The 23,451-nt window shown below is 36.5% G+C and overlaps 1 long non-coding RNA gene across 3 annotated transcripts in view; it reads right to left on the bottom strand.

The window, feature by feature from the left end:
- LOC123384158 overlaps positions 1-23,451 on the bottom strand; it is a 224,279-nt gene that overhangs the window by 129,709 nt on the left and 71,119 nt on the right. The window contains exon 4 of one of the 3 annotated variants that reach the window (XR_006594874.1): positions 18,979-19,105. The exons of the other annotated variants lie outside the window; for them this stretch is intronic. This is a non-coding gene — a long non-coding RNA (uncharacterized LOC123384158). The remainder of the gene's footprint in view (positions 1-18,978; positions 19,106-23,451) is intronic. 3 annotated transcript variants of the gene reach the window in all.

Raw genomic sequence — 23,451 nt, 5'->3', positions numbered from 1 at the left:
ACATTCAACGGTGTTACAAAAAGTAATTTTTTAAATGTTTATTTATTTTTGAGACACAGAGAGAGACAGAGTGTGAGCCGGGGAGGGGCAAAGAGCAGGGGGGTGGGGAGACAGAATCTGAAACAGGCTCCAGGCTCTGAGCTGTCAGCACAAAGCCAAGGTGGGGCTAGAACTCACTAACTGTGAGATCATGACCTGAGCCAAAGTCAGACGCTTAACTGACTGAGCCACTGAGCCACCCAGGTGCCCCAATTTTTAATGCAAACTGAAAAACAACTTTCAACACACTTTTCAAAACAAGTTGATATCCTAAAGCATCTCTCTTACAACCTTATACTAATTTTTGTTATATTCATGCTACAAATGAAACATTTGTTAGATATTGACTACAGAGAGTAGTTTATAGAAAGCAGACTTTGGGTTTAACCTAGAACTAATCTCTTAAATTAGTCTTGGAGTTTGTTGTCCCATTTTAAACTGGAACTAGGTAATGGTTACTTTGCAAAAAAAAAAAAAGAGAACAGGATACAGTTTCTTAATAACCAGCGTGACATTTTTATTCTTCTCACTAGCCCTAAGTTTCTTTTTGTTGACACCCATGGGAAAACAGTGTTGTCTCTCAGATTAACAGTTGGGCATAAATGAGTCTGTGATTCTGGAGAGCTACTTCTCCTTCAAGCTTTCTTGTTGACTCATGTAGGAAGGCCCAGAGCATAATCAAGACTAATTAAGTTTTCTTACTGTTCTGAAAACTCTTGCTCTCTGGAGGAAGCAGGAAAGGTAGGCCTCATAGAAATTCTTTTCTTATTCCTTCCTGTGTTAGCTATGTCTTATAGCAACTTGAGACTGGGGACCAACTGTGTAAAATTCCTAACTGTATATTCACATTTGTCATCTAAACCTTCTTTCAGTCAGTAAAAATTTACTGAGTGCCTATTATGTGCCAAGTATTAGTTTTTGACACTATGGCTGGAGGGATAAAAGAAAAAGACAAAAAATCTGAGCCTTCATGGGATTTTTATTTCAGTAGGACAGACAGACAATAAGCAAAGAGAGTAAGTAAAATATATACTAATAAATAATGTTAAGTAGAGAAAGAAAAGAGTTGAGCATGATAGGGCAGGAAAAGATTCTTGAAGTTTTAGGTAGGATATTCAGGAATAATCACTCAGAAAATTTTTGAGTAAGTATTTAAAGGAAGTGAGGAAGCAAGCCATGCAATTATCTGGAGAAAGGGCATTCCAGACAGAGAAAATGGCAAGTGCAAATCTGCTGAGAGGCAGCATGTTCAGGAAATAACAAAAACACCAGTGTGCTCAGAGCAGAGCAAGTAATAGCAGAGTAGGAACAGAAGTCAACAGTCACAACATGTAGGCCCCTGGAAGCTATTGTGATGACTTCTGCTTTTACTGAGCAAGATCAGAAGCCAGGAGACGCTTTTAAGCAAAAGTAGTTGCATCATCTTACATTTTAATAATACTATGCAGGCTGATGTGCTGAAACACATCAAGGATGTGGGGACTATGTAAAAGGCTACTGCAATGATCCAGTCAAGAGATCACAGGTTTTATCCCAGAGTATGGAATTGAAAGACAGTATGGACTTGAAAGACAGGGTTGGATTCTGGATATATGCATATACACTGCTTTAGTCAAATTAATACTAGGTCAAGCTAACAACGACAACAAAGTCCTTATAAACGTACATAGTGTACACAGAATATAAGATGTCCTCTGCAAACGTGCAGTGAAAAGATCTACATATATTCATATTCATTCCTTACAGTCACTTATGTTCTCTACTCAGATTGCATATTTATTCTTAGTTATCCCATTACAAGAAACATCTTGATTCAAACAAATTTGATGACTTAAACTTCAAGTTCCTTAGGAAAAGCATATTCTATATACACATAATTTTAGAATACATTTTCATACTTAAGTGTAATTACTCAAAGGAAATTCACCATTCCCATCTAATATTCATACTAGCTATAATATTTCTCCCATGACAGCTATAATTTGTGAAAAGTCTAAAACTCTGGTTCTCTTATGCTATACCTGTCATACTAATTACTCCTAAACAAAATATTCAGAAGTCACCTCTTGCAGAAGTTAGCTGCCTCACCTAAGGTTGCATCCCCTCCCTTCTGCAGGGTAGACCACATGCAGTGACTGGTCCATGCAGGGTACAAAGACATGGCCCCCTTGCCTTGATTCATAGGTCTGAAGGGCCATGCTAGCTCCAGAGCTCCCTGTGGACTTGGCCAAGGTCTTTTTTGCTGCCATATCACAGTTCAGATTCTCGTACTGCCCATCCTGCCTTTTCTACTCCCTCACAGGTGTTGTTTCTGAGAATATTCACCTAATAAACTTATTGTATGTAAATCTCTGTCTCAAAGTTTACTTTACAGGGACCCAAACTAAGACCTCATGACCTTATTTATTGAACTGTTATTTAATAAAATTTAATAGTGAAGCCATAGATACAAAGTTTCAGCCACTTAAAAAAATGAATACACAACAAAAGGAATTAATATTGACAACTATTTTAAATTTTAATTCTGATGTAATCTCCAAATTGCTTACTACATCAGTTTGTTACTTATTTTAAGGAAAATGTTCTTAAAATAAGCAGCTAACTTTCAAGGGAATATGTTTTGCCACTGTACAAAATATATTCCCTACTTTGCAAATTACAGAAAACATGCAGAATTTTTAAAATAGTTGTCCTTAGACATCAGAAATATATGACATAATTACTTGAGAATGCATGTATCTTGGAAGGTGATTAAGGCAGTTATATTTGAATTTTTTCTCTAAGTTCCTCAACTACTCAGCCATTAATGAAATGAACACCTTCTCTCTCTATATCTATAGTCAAGTTCGGATCTGTTAAGTGTATGTCCTCATAGGTGAATATGCTTAGAAGTGCTCTCTTAACTGTGGATTCTTTCACAAAGTATTTTAAACAAAAAGAAACATTGCCTGCCATTGGAGACATCTGTATGCCACTGTCAGTTCATCTCCCTGGAAACAGGAGAGAGGTTTATAATGTAATGTATTCTGGTAATAGCAGTCACCCTGGTAATGTATGACATAGATATAGCAATTCTAACTATGCACCACAAAACACTTTATATATGCATTAATAAATTCCAATAGAATTGAAATACAGTCAGCTGGAATTCTTTGTTTTCTCATTTGTTTAACAGGACCTCAAGATCAGAGATTCATATTCTCATTCATTCTCTTTCTCTCTCTCACCAACCCTCCCTCTCTCTCTCTCTCTCTTTCCTTCCCCGCCATCCCATTTTGGTTTGGGTTTGGGAGTGATTTCTACTTTCTCTAATGTTTTTATAAAAACCAGGTAAACAGATTGTTCTTTTGGGTACTGAGAAATTATTGCATGATCACAACAAATCAGTATAATGAGACACGTAAGTAACCTGAGACTAATGTTATGGGAACAGTTCATTGTTGATAAAAGATTTAACTTGTCATACTTGGAGATATATCATTGCATTTTATAATGTTAGAATTAGAAATAATTTTTTAAATTACCTATTTCAAATTGTTACGTTTCAGAATAAAAAAGTCAAGCCAAATAAGATAAAGTTATTTCAAGGTCACAGAGCTATTTGTTGTAGAATACCAGAAATTCAAATTCAACCTTTCAGGTTGATGAACTCAACACAGTTTTAGCCTTATTCTATCTCAATATACCACACAGCAATGGAAAAGACCTAAGAAGAAATGTAACTCTGTAATTATGCTAGGAATCTAAAGAAGGTATTATCAGTGGAACAGAAATGCTGAGAAATTTCTGGAAGATATAAGTCGATTGTATCTTAAATCTATTGGTATACATTTTAAGAACACTTGTCTCTTTCTTGGCCCCATTCAGTGAACCCACCAAGAAGGACCTCCCTGGTTAGAATCAAGGAGGTGGTTCTCCTGTTTAGTTTGCTGCTACCCAGTAAGTAGATTCATATGAGTGAGAAATAGATCATTCTGACAGTTTATCTTATTGGGGAAGGTTTTTATGAAGACTTTAAAAATCGTGACCTGGATAACCTGTGAGCTGAACTGGGTACTTGGAGGTTCCTCATCTTCTTCCCTGTCCTTGGAAGGTGGTTTCTGCTTGATCTTCCCCCTCCCAGAGATTGCTACCAGGACATAACCTTGAGATAGTGATGTGGTATTGAGAACACCTGAAGAGTTTACTAACTAAATTCATTAAAGCCTCTACATAAATCTTTAAGATTTGGCAGGTGGGTACAGGGACCCACTCATGTTGCTGCCACCTAAGACATCCCTCATGTGTAAATTCCATTTGTTTGTTAAAACCACCACCTACCAACCAAGAGTAGACTGCCTCTTACTTTGGTCTCTCCTTGCCCTCTAAGTTTGGCTTCCAGTTTCAGATTACACCTGGAAGCTCCCAAGGAAGTTATGAACCAGCACACCCTAAGAATAAATCGAGGTTTACTATGATAATTCAATGTACCCACCTGGAGCCACACTGTCTGTGTAACCAACTGGGACTCATAATCATACTCAATGTAAGATCTTGAATATTTTACTTGCTTCCTTGGAGACTCAATTTACTTACCCGTAAAGAGCTACTAATAACATACCTACTCATGCAACTATAATTATGTGTTTTTATTATTCCTTATCCAAGTCTCAACATAAATACTAAAGAGACATTTTTTAAAAATAGCAGATGGACTCATGAGTTCGTAAACCAGAGCAAAGCACTCCACATTCTAAAACAGGTATAGAAGAGTATCAAAATTGTGAAACTCTGCAATTTAGAAATTTAGAAATGTGAAACTCTGCATTTAGAAGTAATAACTGTATTTTTGTGTATGGTATAAGAAAGTGGTCTAATTTCATTCTTCTACATGTTGCTATCCAGCTCTCCCAGCACAATTTGCCAAAGAGACCGTCTTTTATCCATTGGATACTCTTTCCTGCTTTGTCAAAGATCAGTTGGCCATACATTTGTGGGTCCAACTCTGAATTCTCTTTTCTATTGCATTGATCTATGTGTCTGTTTTTGTGCCAATACCATACTGTCTTGATGATTACAGATTTGTAATAGAGGCTAAAGTCTGGGATTGTGATGCCTCCTGCTTTGGTTTTATTACTTTGGCTATTTGGGGTCTTTTGTGGTTCCAAACAAATTTTAGGATTGTTTATTCTAGTTTTGAGCAAAATGCTGGTGCAATTTTTATTCGGATTGCATTGAATGTGTAGATTGCGTTGGTAGTATTGACATTTTAACAATAATTATTCTTCTAATCTATTAGCATGCACTGTTGGTGGGAATGCAAACTGGTGCAGATGCTCTGGAAAATAGTGTGGAGGTTCCTCAAAAAATTAAAAATAGAACTACCCTACAACCCAGCCATAGCACTACTAGGAATTTATCTAAGGGATACATGAGTGATGATGCATAGGGGCACATGTACCCCAATGTTTATAGCAATGCTTTAAACAATAGCCAAATTATGGAAAGAACCCAAATCTCCATCAACTGATGAATGGATAAAGAAGATGTGGTTTACATATACAATGGGATACTACTTGGCAATGAGAAAGAATGAAATCATGCCATTTGCAGTAATATGGATGGAACTGGAAAGTATTATGCTGAGTGAAATATGTCAGAGAAGGACAGATATGTTTTCACTCATATGTGGATCTTGAGAAACTTAACTGATGACCATGGGGGAAGCGATAGGGAGACAAATAGTTACAAACAGAGAGGGAGGGAGGCAAACCATAAAATACTCTTAAATACAGAGAACAAACTGAGGGTGGATGAGGGGTGGGAGAGAGGGGAAAATGGATGATGGGCATTGACGAGAGCACTTGTTGGGATGAGCACTTGAGCACTGGGAGTTTTATGTAAGCAGTGAACCACGGGAATCTACCCCCAAAACCAAGAGCACCCTTTACACAGTGTATGTTAGCCAATTTGACAATAAATTATATCAAAAAAAAAAAAAAAAAGAAGTGATAGCTATAAAGAACAAGGGTAAAAAATGCAATGATGTCCAGAATAACTCATTACAAAACTATCTTCCAAAAAGGTGAGATAAGGAGGCCACTCCCCACCCCCACATTTAAGAGCTGACTGTGGACTTTGTCCTCAGGATAGAGCCAAGGAAACATTATCTAAATTGGAAGCTAATTTAATTGATCTGAGGTAGGACTTAAACCCCCAAATCTTTAACAGCTCTCTGGGTGACTGTGAAGTTAAAGGCCATTTTCCCAAGCTAATAGTTCTCAAAGTGTGGTCTCTAGGAAAGCAGCCTCACCATCATTGAGAATTTATTGGACATGGAAATTATCTGACCCTATGCTAAATCTGGTAAATTGTTAACTACAGGTATGTAGTCCAGCAATTTGTGTTTTAATAAGCATTTGGATAATTCTGATGTAGGCTAGTTTAAGAACCACTACTCTTAGTAAGGTGGAGAATTTAATTTAGAGGACTCTTATTGACTTGCAGATTTAGGCCAGAGCCTAAATTGGAAAACAATATGATGTAACTCCAGACTTCTATGATAAGAAAAAAATATGGGGGAGGGAGGGATAAAAAGGATACAAGATTAACTTTATTCAGATAAAATAAATGATTTACTTTGATAGCACCAAGTATTGTTAGTCAGTGTCAACTTTCCCATTTAAAAAAAAAAAAAGATGCCAACACAATCAGCTGTGTGACCAAAAAAGACTCTTAACAACTTATATATATTAAGTTAAAAAGTTAGATTCAAAAGAATCAAATTACAAAAGTTTTATATCTGAATAAATAGTATTTTTTAAGATGAAATTTATTGTCAAATTGGTTTCCATACAACACCCAGTGCTCATCCCAACAGGTGCCCTCCTCAATACCCATCACTCACCACCCCCTCCTACTCCCCATCAACCCTCAGTTTGTTCTCAGTTTTTAAGAGTCTCTTATGGTTTGGCTCCCTCCCTTTTTTTTCCTTCCCCTCCCCCATGGTCTTCTGTTAAGTTTCTCAGGATCCACATAAGAGTGAAAACATATGGTATCTGTCTTTGAATAAATAGTATTAGAAACAACATCTTACATACAAAACCCAGATTTAATCAAATAAAAATATATATTTGACTATATGAACATCTTCAATGTCATCTGCAGTGACTAATGAATTAAAAGAAAATTATCAAGGGGCAAGAATACAGAGAAATCAGAAGAAAAGAAATCCAAATGATGGAACTAGAGGGTATTATGCTAAACGAAATTAGAGAAAGACAAATATCACATGACTTCACTGATATGAGGACTTTAAGATACAAAACAGATGAACACAAGGGAAAGGAAGAAAAAATAATATAAAAACAGGGAGGGGACAAACATAAGAGACTCTTAAATATGGAGAACAAACAGAAGATTACTAGAGGGGTTGTAGGAGGGCGGATGGCTAAATGGGTAAGGGGCATCAAGGAATCTACTCCTGAAATTGTTGCATTATATGCTAACTTGGATGTAAATTTAAAAAAGAAATTTAAAAAAAGATTTAAAAAGTAAAAGAAAGAAATCCAAATGATTTTTATGAAATAGTTACCTGATCCCACAGGTAGCCAGGGAAATGCTAATTGAAACCATATTCTACCTTTAAGACTGATAAATATTAAGAACTGTAAGAACAACAATCCAGAAAAAATCAGAACCCAAATATCAGAAATGAAAGAGAAGATACAAGTTATACCACAGAAATAAAAGGATTATCAGAACAGCACAAAAAAATTTGCACCAAAAAATTGGACAACCTGGAAGACATGGGTCTTAGAAACATATAATCTTCCAAGACGGAATCAGGAAAACAGAAAATCTCAACACACTGATTACTACTACTAAAATTGAAATGACGGGGCGCCTGGGTGGCGCAGTCGGTTAAGCGTCCGACTTCAGCCAGGTCACGATCTCGCGGTCCGTGAGTTCGAGCCCCGTGTCAGGCTCTGGGCTGATGGCTCGGAGCCTGGAGCCTGTTTCCGATTCTGTGTCTCCCTCTCTCTCTGCCCCTCCCCCATTCATGCTCTGTCTCTCTCTGTCCCAAAAATAAATAAAAAACGTTGAAAAAAAAATTAAAAAAAAAATTGAAATGATAATTTAAAAACTCCCAACAAACAAAAGTCCAGGACCAGAAGACTTCATAGGTAAATTCTATCAGACACTTAAAGATAAGTTAATGCCTACTCTTCTCAAATTATTCCAAAAAATAGAAGGAATGCTTCAAATTTATTCTATGGGGCCAGCATTATTCTGATACTAAAACCAAAGGCACAACAACAACAAAATTACAGATCAATATCCTTGATAAATACAGACACAAAAGACCTCATAAAAATATCAGCAAACCAAATTTGACAATACATTAGAAGGATCATTCACCACTATCAAGTGGGATTTATTCCAGGGGTGCAGTATCCACAAATCAATCAAAGTGATACATCACACTCACAAAAAAAGAGATTAAAAAAAATATGGTCATCTCAAAGAGGAATAAAAATCATTTGACAAAGTTCAACATCTATTCATGATAAAAATTTTCAACAAAGCGAGTTTAGAAGGAACATAATAAAGATGATATATGACAAACCCACAGCTAATGTCATACTCAATGGTGAAAAGGAGAAAGCTTTTCCTCTAAGATCAGGGACAAGCTAAGGATGTCCATCTTGCCAGTTGTATTGAATACAGTACTGGAAGTCATAGCCATAGCAATCAGACAAGAAAGATAAATAAAAGGCATCCATATTGGTAAGGAAGAAGTAAAACTTTCACTATTTGCAGATGACACGATATTATATATAGAAACCCCTAAAAACTTAGCAAAAATGCTCTTAGAACTAATAAATGAATTAGAAAAATAAAATATAATAACATTAAAGTAATAAATTAGAATAAATTAACTCAGCAAATTTTCAAGATATAAAATTACAAAGAAATCTGTTGCATTTCTACACAAAATAATTAGCAGAAAGACAAATAAAGAAAGCCACCTACACTTGCATCAAAAAGAATAAATGGGGTGCTTGGGTGGCTCAGTTGGTTAAGCATCCGACTTCGGCTCAGGTCATGATCTCGCCGTCCGTGAGTTCAAGCCCCGTGTCAGGCTCTGTGCTGACTGCTCAGAGCCTGGAGCCTGTTTCAGATTCTGTGTCTCCCTCTCTCTCTGACCCTCCCCTGTTCATGCTCTGTCTCTCCCTGTTTCAAAACTAAATAAACGTTAAAAAAAAAGAATAAAAAGGTAAGAATAAGTTTAACCAAGGAGGTAAAAAATCGTATTCTGAAAACTATAAGACATTGATGAAAGAAATTGAAGACAACACAAATAAATGAAAGGATATACTATGCTTATGGATTGGAAAAATTAATGTTGTAAAAATATCCATCCTAGTCAAATTTACAGATTTAATGCAATCCATTCCTCTTAAAATATCACTAGAAATTTTCAAAGAACTAGAAAAAATAATCGTAAAATATGGAAACACAAAACATCATAAGTAGCCAAAATCAGCTTCAGAAATAATTTTCTTGATATGTCACCTCAAGCAAGGCAAACAACAGCATAAACAATTGGTACTTTGTGAAACTAAAACATTTTTCACAAAGAAACCACTAATAAAATGAAAAGGCAACCTACTGAGTAGGATAGAATATTTGCAAATGATACATTTGATAAGGCATTAGTTTCCAAAATATATCAAGAACTCATACAACTCAATAGCAAAAAAAAAAAATCAGTCTCATTAAAAAATGGGCAGAATACCTGAAAAGACATATTTCTAAGGAAGACATAGAGATAGTTAGCAGGCACATGAAAAGATGCTTAATATCACTCATCAGGGAGATATAAATCACAACTACAATAAGATATCACCATGTATCTGTCAGATTGGCTAGTATCAACAAAACAAGAAATAACAAGTGTTGGCAAGGATGTGAAGAAAAGGGAATCTTTGTGTACTGATTATGGGAATGTAAATTAGCACAGCCACTGTGAAAACAATATGACCTTTCCTCAAAAATTTTAAAATAGAAATACTATAAATTCCACTGATTCCACTCCTTGGTAAATACCAAGGAATATATATACCACTTCTTGGTAACTAGCAAAGAATATAAATACCACTTCTTGGTAAATACCAAAGAATATAAAATCACTTATTTCAACAGATATATGCACCCCAATGTTCATTTCAGCATTATTTACAATAACCAAGATATGGAAGGAACCTACATGTCCATCAAAAGATGAGTAAAGAATATGTGGATGCACACACATACACAATGGAATATCAGTCAGCCATGAGAAAGAATGAAATGTTGCCATTTATGACAACACAAATGGACCTGGAAGGTATTATGCTAAGTGGAATAAGTCAGACAGAAAAAGACCTATAATTTTACCTACATGTAGAATGTAAAAAACAAAACAAATGAACAAATAAGCAAAAACAGAATCAGGCTCATAATTACAAAGAACAAATTTATGGTTGCTCGAGTGGAGGTGGTGAGGGCGAAGGCACAAAATAAATGAAAGGTATTAAAGGTACAAACTTCCAGTTATAAAATAACTAAGTCACAGGGATGAAAAGTACAGCACAAGAATTATAGTCAATAATATTATAATAACTTTGTACGGTGACAGATGGTAACTACACTTAATATGGTGAACATTTTATAATGCATACAATTATTTAGTCACTATGTTATACATCTGAAAATAATGTGATATTTTATGTCATATACTTCAGTTTTTTAAAAAAGCTGCCATAATACCCAATAATGCTGAAAGGATGTAGAGAAACTGACAATATCAATGTTGTTGACTGGGATTGTAAATTATATAGAAAAAAAACCCAGAATAAATCTACATATCTATTAAAATGAAGTAAAATAAAATACATACATTACAACTAAGAAATTTTATTTTTAGCTATCTACTGTATATGTTAAAAATGCAAATATGTAATAATAAGTAGAAAGTATTTTTATTGTAGCATTGCATATAGTAGCAATTTTTTTTAGGTATTTTTTAAATGTTTATTTTTGAGAGAGAGAGAGACAGAGCATGAGTGGCGAAGGGGCAGAGAGATAGAGGGGGACACAGAATCTGAAGCAGGCTCCAGGCTCTGAGCTGTCAGCACAGAGTCCAATGCGGGGCCCGAACCCATGAACCACGATATCATGACCTGAGCTGAGGTCGGACACTTAACCAACTTAGCCACCCAGGCACCCCAATATATAGTAGCAATTAATAAAGTAAAACTATCAATGGGGAAATTATAAATATAAACATTTTTACCTCTTCTATGTACTAGTAAGCCACTATTTTATTTTAGATAAAATTTATTTTAGATTATGTCTATGACCAGAAGAATTAATACTTAAATGAGAAAAAATATGTAATCTCATGTATTTAAGACATTATTCCTAATCTTATACTAAAAACAAAAAAAAATCCTCATATATTTGTGTATATGTGGTTAATTTAGCAGAATTAACTTACTGGAATTATCGTCTCCTACCGTCTACACACTCATACACACAAACACAGTCATGTAGAAATTTAAGGAGAAATATAGTAAAGATACATTTAAAAAATGTATTTAAAAACTAAAATTTTCAACTGAAAATACATAAGTAAACATAAAACTGAAAAGAGCTTCAAAACTCAGGTGCTAGAAATAACAGGACACATAGAATAGGGGTAATCAGGGGTTGCAGATAAATGGTTTACAAGCCATTACAGGCAAATATAAATCCTGATGTTGAAGAGCTGTGGAAAAGGAGAATACAAGCAAACAGCCCAAACCTCTCCTGGTGCAGGAGCAGCTCCAGCAGGTGTATTAGTGAGAGACACAAAAGGCTTCCAAGAAGAACTTGATATAGGACCTGAAAAATTCCACCAAATGACTGACTCTGAGAATATACTAAGAAGCTTACAATTCACACAGGGCCATAGATGAAAAAGAGAGTCAACCACAAGAAAAAATAATTCTACACTAAAGTAATTAACCAAGACAAAACGCCAACAAGATAATATGAAAACTGATCAGAAATGATGGAACCCATGGGGCCAGATTGACAGAAATGGGAAACCGCATTCTAGAAGTGACTTCACATCAGGTAACTTGCAAAGGTAAACAAAATAGCAGCAAAAATGAATTCACTGAAGATAAGCACACAATGTATAATAATGAATAATACATATAGAAAATACGAAAATTATGACTTCTACATAACTAACATTACTATACAAAACATATAAGGCAAAAACTGACAGAATGACAAGGAATAATTCAACCCATCATCCAAGTAGAACATTTTAAATTATCTTTTAGAAACTGAGATTGAGCGTTTGTAAAGCTAGTATGGCTATAGAAGATTTGAATACCACACATTACCATGCTGTATCTATTAGGTATGTTTTGAACTCCACATTCAACTAATTTCCAAGTGCAAATAATAATTTTTTCAAAAAATTAGTCCATAAAGGAGGTCTCAACAAATTTCCTAAAATAGCCATTCTACAGACCGTATCCTATTATTACATGACAATTAAATTAGAAATGGCCAATAAGAGAGCTATTTAAAAATATGTGTGTGACTAAAATCACACTATTAAATAATACATAGGTTGTAGAATAACTCATAATGAAACTATGAAAAAATGTACATTTAGAACAAAATAACAAACATCAAAATAGACCCCAAAATGTGTAGAAACCTGGCATATAAAGTAGAAATGGAACTAAGTATCATGGAGAAAGGTTAGATATTTAGTAAATACCACAAATAAATTGGATTTCCATATGGAAAAAATTAGATTGTTATTTAAAAGTATACTTTGAAATGAGATTGAGATATTTTGGAGACCTAAATGAAAACAAAACAAAACAAAACTGAAAGAATAAAAAGCTTTTGAGACCCTCAGAAGAAACTTACAGAAGACTATTTTTATGACCTTGACACAGTAAAGAACTTCTTAAACAGGACACAAACAGCATAATCAATGAAAGTAATAGGTTGATAAATTTGACAGTATCAAAATTTTAACATTCCTCATGACAAGAGACTCCATAAACAAAATTAAAAGACATATTAAAGGCTGCAAGAACAGTTGGCAATATATATAATAGTCAAAAGATTTTCACTCAGAATATCAATGAACTACAAATCAATAAGAAAAGGTCAAATCAATGGAGAAAGTCTATGAAGCTACAATTCACAGAAGAGGAAACCAAATGGCCAATATAGTTATCATATGCTATACCTCATTAACAATAAGGGAGATGCAAATAAAACAATAAATAAATTCCAGTAGTTGCCAAAATTAAAAAGTTCAAATATTCCAAATACCAAGGAAGTTATAGATAACAGGACTCTCATACTTTGTAAGAATGTCAGACTTGACTACTATTTTGCATAGTAATATAGCCAGAGTTGAGGGGGTCTGTTGGAGGGAATGTGTATCTCCAAAACCATGTTCTTTTCTTTACAAAATAAACATAATGCATTTCTTCCAAAGTAACCCATGCCCTGACCATGCCCTGGTCTCTCATGCCGTGACCATCATAGGTGAAGGCGGATTGTATCATTATAGTATGCAAGCCATCCTATAATCTGAGTCCTTATAATTTGATTCTTAATACAATTAATTAGAATATTCCCTCTATATTATGCCTGGCTTTCAAGTCTGATGTTTTGTTGTAAAATTCTATTTTGAAGGTTAGAAGCTGAAAAGGTAATCACTGAATTCTTGTAACACTTTGTTGCACCACCCCCATTTCCACACCACCCCCACCCCACACACATAACAACTTCTAGGGAAAAGGATGCCTTGCTCTGACTGGAGAAGAGCATGTGTGAAAAAATGCAAAACAGAAAAGTATGCTAACATGTTTCAATGCAGCAGATTCACTTCCTCTGTGTAAAAGTAACAGTTAAGTAGGGCTTTTTCTATAATCCTAGGATCAAAAATTACCTGCTAGGATAAAAAATTGTGGACAAAGTAGCTTCAAGTACTTCACTTTCCAAAGAGACACACCGATGAGAAGTGTCAGAAACCTCCCTTATAGTTTTTTAAGAGATAACTAAGTAAGCTGTACCACTCCAACCACTCCACTAGCTCCCCTCCTCAACCACCCCAACTTTTAGTCTACGTAAGGGACAGAATGAGGAAGAGGAAGCAAAAATAAATAAATAATTATTGGAGTTGAAAGAGTCATCAGGAGTGCAGGCTCCACAGGCAAAAGGAAGTGTTCATCCACTAAGTGAAGCTAGTCCATTTGATCTCCCTCTTTCTGGCCCAGAGGTAGACGACACTTCCATGCTAATTCCCAGGTGTAGAAATGAGAGGGTGGGGTATTTGAGCAGACCACACATCTATCACTCTATGGTGAGGGAGTAGAAAGAATGCAAAGAGTAAAGCATACCCTCTTCTCATGCCCTACATCTGAAACTTGGTTGAAGATGAAGGCAAGAAAATGCTTTACATGGGATATGAGACAGGAATTTTCAACTAAAGACAATGGTCCATTTTGTTCTTACTTGTTGTTTATTTGCTTTAAGTGGAAGTGACCAAAAAGTTTTGAATCTACACAAGTTTTTGTTAAAGAATTCAGCAACATAATCTACAAGATATGTAATAGAAGACAAAATTAAAGATACCATGTTCCTATTCCACTGTGTTTGGGCTATTGAATAAACGGCTATATACACACAAAACTCAAAAGAGTAGAAGACTATACACTGATATAGTGAGAGATATTATTACTTGCTGGTAAAATTATGATTATTTTTGTTTTATAAAAGATTCAAAAAGCATAAATGTGTTCTATAATAAACTTTAAAAGTCAAAATATAGCTCTACTCTTTCCAAAAACATGAACCAATGGAAACTAGCCTAAGTGCTATGTGTGTATTTTTCAGGTATATTCCTAATGAGTTACACTTTTACTTAATTCTGAAGATAAAGAGCAGTGGCAACCAAAATTGTCACTGTAGTGACACCTGGGTGGTGCAGTTGGTTATGTATCTGGCTTTGGCTCAGATCACGATTTCGCAGTTTGTAAATTCGAGCCCCATATTGGGCTCTGTGCTGACAATTCCGAGCCTGGAGCCTGCTTCAGATTCTGTGTCTCCCTCTCTCTGCCCCTTCCCTGCTTGCACTCTGTCTCTCTCTCTCTCTCTCAAAAATAAACATTAAAAAATTAAAAAGAAATTGTCACTGTACATTTATTAATTATTCTCTGGGAGCTCGGGTGGCTCATTGGTTAAGCGTCTCTTGATTTCGGCTTGGGTCATGATCTGATGGTGTGTGCTATCAAGCCCTGTGTCCCCCTCCCTCTTTGCCCATTCCTGGCTTGCTCTCTCTCAATCTCAAAAATAAATCACTATTGATTTTTAAAAAATAAATTATTTTCTGAACACCAAAGTGAAACAAAATCATAGGACTGATTAGAATCACAAGTTGATGAAGAGAAATAAAAGGGGTTGCAATCCGTTCCCTTTACATCCTAGAGACATGCTGGATTTCTTTATGATTTAAGATAATCCACCTGAAGGGGGACCTGAGGCTCAACAGAGCTTCAAGCAGGACACAGGCACTTCCTATCTCCCCATGCTACAGTCTCACTCCTACTGTCTTCAAAAGTCTCCTTATCTTGGGCACACCAGGTGCCTGTGAATAAATGACTCATGTCAGCCAGAAGCCTCTAGCACCCCTTTCAGAAGAAAGGTCATTAATGCAATGTTTTCATGGAATGAGATCATTCCCTGACATCAAAGTGCATTTCTGTTTTCATAACCAAAAGGGCTCTCCTTGATATTCTTATTGCCACAGACTAGAAAATATTCAGTGACATCAAGTAAAATTTTGATCATCTTAACTCCAAGGACATTATTTCCTTAATTACTATTTTTGGGAATATTATTATTTTCTTGGAGTATGGTGTTTCCAGATAGATTATTCTTTATTGAATATTTTAATGCAACTTTATCACTTTTGGTAGATCTCATACCACCATGCAGGGCAAACAGAGTGGAGAGGGGAACTAGTTTAATGACTGAATTATTATTTTATCTTAAGCTCAAAAATCCTTCGGCAAAGCTATTGAAAGCTCAAGGCCAAATTAACATGTAATTTACTCTTTTCTTCTTCATTTGACATTAATGTCTCTTTCTTTTAGTCATTCTTATTCTATAATAGCAAATTCTGGGTCACTAAATGAAACAGCAAATTTACTGCTCTCGAACCTATAAAACATAATTAGATGTTGAAAGAAATTTTCATTTTTAAAAGATACAAAGAAAGAAAACACAATTTCACTAGCACTAGCCATTTTATTTATTGAAAGAAACCTGTTGAATTAACCTCTTCTTTTATTAGCCATCATAAACTCAGGTTGGATTTTTTTTTAAGTTTTGCTTTGTACTAAAAAGTCTCTTTGAATCAAGAGGAATCAGCAAGCAAACATTTTTGGTACAGACCAATCCTGACCCCAGCATGGGGAAGAGTGGGAAGCAGAAGCCCATATACCTCCCTTCTTCTTCCACTGCTTGAACATACACCTGAAGGCTGTATGACTCTGACAGAATTGTGTGGCCTCTGACATGTGTGTTCAGGCTGCTGGACCTCTCATGCTGAGCAAAACTTCAAGCAAGACCTGCAGGTAACAGGGTTAATGCCTTGGCATTTAAAGATACATATATGGTCCGTTCATCAGAAGTAGGCTCAACAAGGTCACAACTCAAAGCCCAAGAGGGCAGAGGCCTCTGAGAACAGTAGCTTCTCCCTGCCTCTTGGTCACTCAAAGCACCTGCTCTTAGTTCTTTGTCTTTGCTTTCAACAAGAAAATCACGGCCCTGTCTAGGGAGAATGTCCCTGGTTCCTGTGAAACATCCCTCTCCCCTAGAGCCAGGTTTAATTGCAAACCTAAAGGCAGTATTATGACAAGAGCCTCTGCATTTTTCTGATAAGGTACAATTTTTCATTTCCCTCAGGTTTTGTGATCCTCAGGGATGGGAACCTGCTGAGGATGCAAGTCAATGACCACAGGTGCTGACTCTCTAAGTGCTGATTTTTTCTGAAAGGAAGGAAGACAAGGAGGGCTAGGAAGAAAGTGTGGCCATGGCAACTGATTGGGATATTAGAGGAGGAAAAAAGGCATCTAGATGAACCAGTATATCTCTATCTAACTAAGTGCAAATGAAGGAGAAAGATAAAAATGTTTTGTCACCAAGGCTACATTGCTGGGAAAGGCTTGGTGTTTATATCCGCCTGAAGGTTGGAGTACTAGCATTGCTGCTGCTACTTCTACTACTGTGAACAGAAAAAATAACAGTAGCTGCCATGTACAGAGTGTTAATTTGTGTCCCAGGTTTTTTACATCTATCATCTCACTAATTTTCACACATTGTTCTGATATAAGCACTATCATCATTCTCATCTTCAAGAAACCGAGACTTGGAAAGATTCAGTGACTTCCCCCAAACCAAAAAGCAAGTAAACAGCACAGCTAGGATCCAGTGCCCTAGTTAAGTGCAAGTTCTCACGTTGCACCGCCTCAGGCTCAGGCTCACCAGCAACACCGAACATCACTGTCCTACTTGGTCATCCAGGCTTCTTAGAGGGAAAAGAGAATGCCAGCCAACTAGCAGATCTGCCCTCTATTCAGAAGTGGCCTCTACTGAATGAGCATCAGTGCCTTACACGTTTGTTATTGTCAAACCTCTTGCCTCAAGTGTGCCTCACCCGTAACACTGCGTATGACTGCTACCATTAAACATTCAGTCAACATTAGCACATCTCACTTAAAACGAAATCTTTTTATTTTGCTATGCCTTTATCACAAAGAACTCCCGGGCTTCTCTGGTGATTTCTACCAACACCACCAGTCCTCTGAAGGATGGAGGAGCCTAACTGCAATCTCTCCTTTCCAAGGTTTTAATACTCACAATGAAATTATAACCCCAGGCTCTGTCCACTCTAAGACACCAAAAGCTGCTTGTCTCTCCCTTATGCTCTCTTCAGCAAAAGTAATCAACAAAAGCAACCCCCTCCCCCCAAAAATTCTATCAAACCATGAGAAAATAAGCGAATTAAGTTCTTTACTATTTGGATAGCAGAATATAGTAAACTGTGGGCACAATATTTATATGAAGAATCTTTCAAAGTTTCAAGTTCCAGGTTGAGTTTATTTTTTTAGGGGTGTACATTTCAAATTAAAAGTAGTAAATATTTTTATCACTCCTGTACTAGTTTCAGTGAGAAACTGTCCATAAAATGTAGTCCTTTCCTTCGAATATTTATCTAGCTTTGAATGCCCACAATTCAATAAACAGTACAAATGACTCCATAAAATGTGGACAAACATTTTAACAGGCACTTTATTAAGGATTATACAAATAGGAGCACCTGAGTGATTCGGTTGTTTAAGCACCCAACTTTGGCTCAGGTCATGATCTCATGGTTCGTGGGTTCAAGCCCCATGTTGAGCTCTACATCGGGGTCCATGCTGGCAGTGTGGAGCCTGCTTGGGATTCTCTCTCTCTCTCTTACTTTTCCTCTCACACTTGTGCTTCTTCTCAAAATAAATACATGAACTTTTAAAAAACATTAAAGATTATACAAATAGCCAGTGAATACCTGAAAAGGTGCTCAATATCATTAATCATGAGGGAAATGCAAATGAATACTAGTAGTACTCAAAGTAAGACTACCCACCATTAAAATGAAAGATTCTGATAAAAACAGCTAAGGATGTAGACCGATTGGAATTCTCAAATATTTCTAGTGGCAACATAAAATGGTATAACGACTTTGGATAAGGTCTAGAGGTTATTTTAATAAAAGTAAACACACATATGCCCTGTGGGCCAAGGGGTATTTACCCAAGAGAAATTAAAATATATGCTCACCAAGAAACGGGCACAAAAATGTTCAAGCAGCTTAGTTATAAGGACCTGGCACTGGACACAGCCAGAAGTGCTTCTACAGGTGAATGGATACACAAACTGTGGAATATTTGCATCATAAAATTATAGTCTGCAATAAAAAATAACAAAATACTGATAATGTAAAATAAATTTTGAAACATGCTGAGTGAAAGAATCCTTATAGAAAGCATATATATGTTCCAATTTATAATAAGGTCTGGTCTGGAACAAATAAAGCTAATATTTAGTGACAGCAAATCAGAACACCAGTTTCCTCTGGGATAGTGGTGGAGGGAACTGAGTGAAAAGGAGCACGAGAGAACTTTCTGGAATAATATTAAAAAAATTTTTTTAATGTTTATCATTTTTGAGAGACAGAGAGAAGAGAGTGTGAGCTGGGGAGGGGCAGAGAGAGAGGGAGACAGAATCCAAGGTAGCCTCCAGGCTCTGAGCTGTCAGCACAGAGCTGTACATGGGGCTCGAACCCACTGACCGCGAGATCATGACCTGAGCTGAAGTCAGATGCTTAACTGACTGAGCCACCCAGGCATCCCTCTGGAATAATATTTTAATGGGAATTTGGTTACACAGCTATATGCACTTGCCAAAAACCAACAAGCATTTAATTATGTGTTTTCCATTGTGTGACAATTTTATCTTAAAAAGACTATTTTTTTTTTTTTTTTTTTTTTTTTTTTTTTTTTTTTTTTTTTTTTTTTTTATTTTTTTATTTTTTTATTTTTTTTTTTATTTTTATTTTTTTTTTAATATGAAATTTATTGACAAATTAGTTTCCATACAACACCCAGTGCTCATCCCAAAAGGTGCCCTCCTCAATACCCATCACCCACCCTCTCCTCCCTCCCACCCCCCATCAACCCTCAGTTTGTTCTCAGTTTTTAAGAGTCTCTTATACTTTGGCTCTCTCCCACTCTAACCTGTTTTTTTTTTTCCTTCCCCTCCCCCATGGGTTCCTGTTAAATTCTCAGGGTCCACATAAGAGTGAAACCATATGGTATCTGTCTTTCTCTGTATGGCTTATTTCACTTAGCATCACACTCTCCAGTTCCATCCACGTTGCTACAAAAGGCCATATTTCATTTTTTCTCATTGCCACGTAATATTCCATTGTGTATATAAACCACAATTTCTTTATCCATTCATCAGTTGATGGACATTTAGGCTCTTTCCATAATTTGGCTATTGTTGAGAGTGCTGCTATGAACATTGGGGTACAAGTGGCCCTATGCATCAGTACTCCTGTATCCCTTGGATAAATTCCTAGCAGTGCTATTGCTGGGTCATAGGGTAGGTCTATTTTTAATTTTCTGAGGAACCTCCACACTGCTTTCCAGAGCGGCTGCACCAATTTGCATTCCCACCAACAGTGCAAGAGGGTTCCCGTTTCTCCACATCCTCTCCAGCATCTAGAGTCTCCTGATTTGTTCATTTTGGCCACTCTGACTGGCGTGAGGTGATACCTGAGTGTGGTTTTGATTTGTATTTCCCTGATAAGGAGCGACGCTGAACATCTTTTCATGTGCCTGTTGGCCATCCGGATGTCTTCTTTAGAGAAGTGTCTATTCATGTTTTCTGCCCATTTCTTCACTGGGTTATTTGTTTTTCGGGTGTGGAGTTTGGTGAGCTCTTTATAGATTTTGGATACTAGCCCTTTGTCCGATATGTCATTTGCGAATATCTTTTCCCATTCCGTTGGTTGCCTTTTAGTTTTGTTGGTTGTTTCCTTTGCTGTGCAGAAGCTTTTTATCTTCATAAGGTCCCAGTAATTCACTTTTGCTTTTAATTCCCTTGCCTTTGGGGATGTGTCGAGTAAGAGATTGCTACGGCTGAGGTCAGAGAGGTCTTTTCCTGCTTTCTCCTCTAAGGTTTTGATGGTTTCCTGTCTCACATTTAGGTCCTTTATCCATTTTGAGTTTATTTTTGTGAATGGTGTGAGAAAATGGTCTAGTTTCAACCTTCTGCATGTTGCTGTCCAGTTCTCCCAGCACCATTTGTTAAAGAGGCTGTCTTTTTTCCATTGGATGTTCTTTCCTGCTTTGTCAAAGATGAGTTGGCCATACGTTTGTGGGTCTAGTTCTGGGGTTTCTATTCTATTCCATTGGTCTATGTGTCTGTTTCTGTGCCAATACCATGCTGTCTTGATGATGACAGCTTTGTAGTAGAGGCTAAAGTCTGGGATTGTGATGCCTCCTGCTTTGGTCTTCTTCTTCAAAATTCCTTTGGCTATTCGGGGCCTTTTGTGGTTCCATATGAATTTTAGGATTGCTTGTTCTAGTTTCGAGAAGAATGCTGGTGCAATTTTGATTGGGATTGCATTGAATGTGTAGATAGCTTTGGGTAGTATTGACATTTTGACAATATTTATTTTTCCAATCCATGAGCAGGGAATGTCTTTCCATTTCTTTAAATCTTCTTCAATTTCCTTCATAAGCTTTCTATAGTTTTCAGCATACAGATCCTTTACATCTTTGGTTAGATTTATTCCTAGGTATTTTATGCTTCTTGGTGCAATTGTGAATGGGATCAGCTTCTTTATTTGTCTTTCTGTTGCTTCATTGTTAGTGTATAAGAATGCAACTGATTTCTGTACATTGATTTTGTATCCTGCAACTTTGCTGAATTCCTGTATCAGTTCTAGTAGACTTTTGGTGGAGTCTATCGGATTTTCCATGTATAATATCATGTCATCTGCAAAAAGCGAAAGCTTGACTTCGTCTTTGCCAATTTTGATGCCTTTGATTTCCTTTTGTTGTCTGATTGCTGATGCTAGAACTTCCAGCACTATGTTAAACAGCAGCGGTGAGAGTGGGCATCCTTGTCGTGTTCCTGATCTCAGGGAAAAAGCTCTCAGTTTTTCCCCGTTGAGGATGATGTTAGCTGTGGGCTTTTCATAGATGGCTTTTATGATCTTTAAGTATGTTCCTTCTATCCCGACTTTCTCAAGGGTTTTTATTAAGAAAGGGTGCTGGATTTTGTCAAAGGCCTTTTCTGCATCGATTGACAGGATCATATGGTTCTTCTCTTTTTTTTTGTTAATGTGATGTATCACGTTGATTGATTTGCGAATGTTGAACCAGCCCTGCATCCCAGGAATGAATCCCACTTGATCATGGTGAATAATTCTTTTTATATGCCATTGAATTCGATTTGCTAGTATCTTATTGAGAATTTTTGCATCCATATTCATCAGGGATATTGGCCTGTAGTTCTCTTTTTTTACTGGGTCTCTGTCAGGTTTAGGAATCAAAGTAATACTGGCTTCATAGAATGAGTCTGGAAGTTTTCCTTCCCTTTCTATTTCTTGGAATAGCTTGAGAAGGATAGGTATTATCTCTGCTTTAAACGTCTGGTAGAACTCCCCTGGGAAGCCATCTGGTCCTGGACTCTTATTTGTTGGGAGATTTTTGATAACCGATTCAATTTCTTCACTGGTTATGGGTCTGTTCAAGCTTTCTATTTCCTCCTGATTGAGTTTTGGAAGAGTGTGGGTGTTCAGGAATTTGTCCATTTCTTCCAGGTTGTCCAGTTTGTTGGCATATAATTTTTCATAGTATTCCCTGATAATTGTTTGTATCTCTGAGGGATTGGTTGTAATCATTCCATTTTCATTCATGATTTTATCTATTTGGGTCATCTCCCTTTTCTTTTTGAGAAGCCTGGCTAGAGGTTTGTCAATTTTGTTTATTTTTTCAAAAAACCAACTCTTGGTTTCGTTGATCTGCTCTACAGTTTTTTTAGATTCTATATTGTTTATTTCTGCTCTGATCTTTATTATTTCTCTTCTTCTGCTGGGTTTAGGCTGCCTTTGCTGTTCTGCTTCTAGTTCCTTTAGGTGTGCTGTTAGATTTTGTATTTGGGATTTTTCTTGTTTCTTGAGATAGGCCTGGATTGCAATGTATTTTCCTCTCAGGACTGCCTTCGCTGCGTCCCAAAGCGTTTGGATTGTTGTATTTTCATTTTCGTTTGTTTCCATATATTTTTTAATTTCTTCTCTAATTGCCTGGTTGACCCACTCATTCGTTAGTAGGGTGTTCTTTAACCTCCATGCCTTTGGAGGTTTTCCAGACTTTTTCCTGTGGTTGATTTCAAGCTTCATAGCATTGTGGTCTGAAAGTATGCATGGTATAATTTCAATTCTTGTAAACTTATGAATGGCTGTTTTGTGACCCAGTATGTGATCTATCTTGGAGAATGTTCCATGTGCACTCGAGAAGAAAGTATATTCTGTTGCTTTGGGATGCAGCGTTCTAAATATATCTGTCAAGTCCATCTGATCCAATGTCTCATTCAGGGCCCTTGTTTCTTTATTGATCGTGTGTCTAGATGATCTGTCCATTTCTGTAAGTGGGGTGTTAAAGTCCCCTGCAATTACCACATTCTTATCAATAAGATTGCTTATGTTTATGAGTAATTGTTTTATATATTTGGGGGCTC

This window comes from Felis catus, chromosome A2 (genome assembly GCF_018350175.1).
Source record: "Felis catus isolate Fca126 chromosome A2, F.catus_Fca126_mat1.0, whole genome shotgun sequence".
NCBI lineage: Eukaryota > Metazoa > Chordata > Mammalia > Carnivora > Felidae > Felis > Felis catus.
The sequence above is the reverse complement of the archived record's forward strand: the minus strand, read 5'-3'. Positions and strand labels throughout refer to the sequence as shown.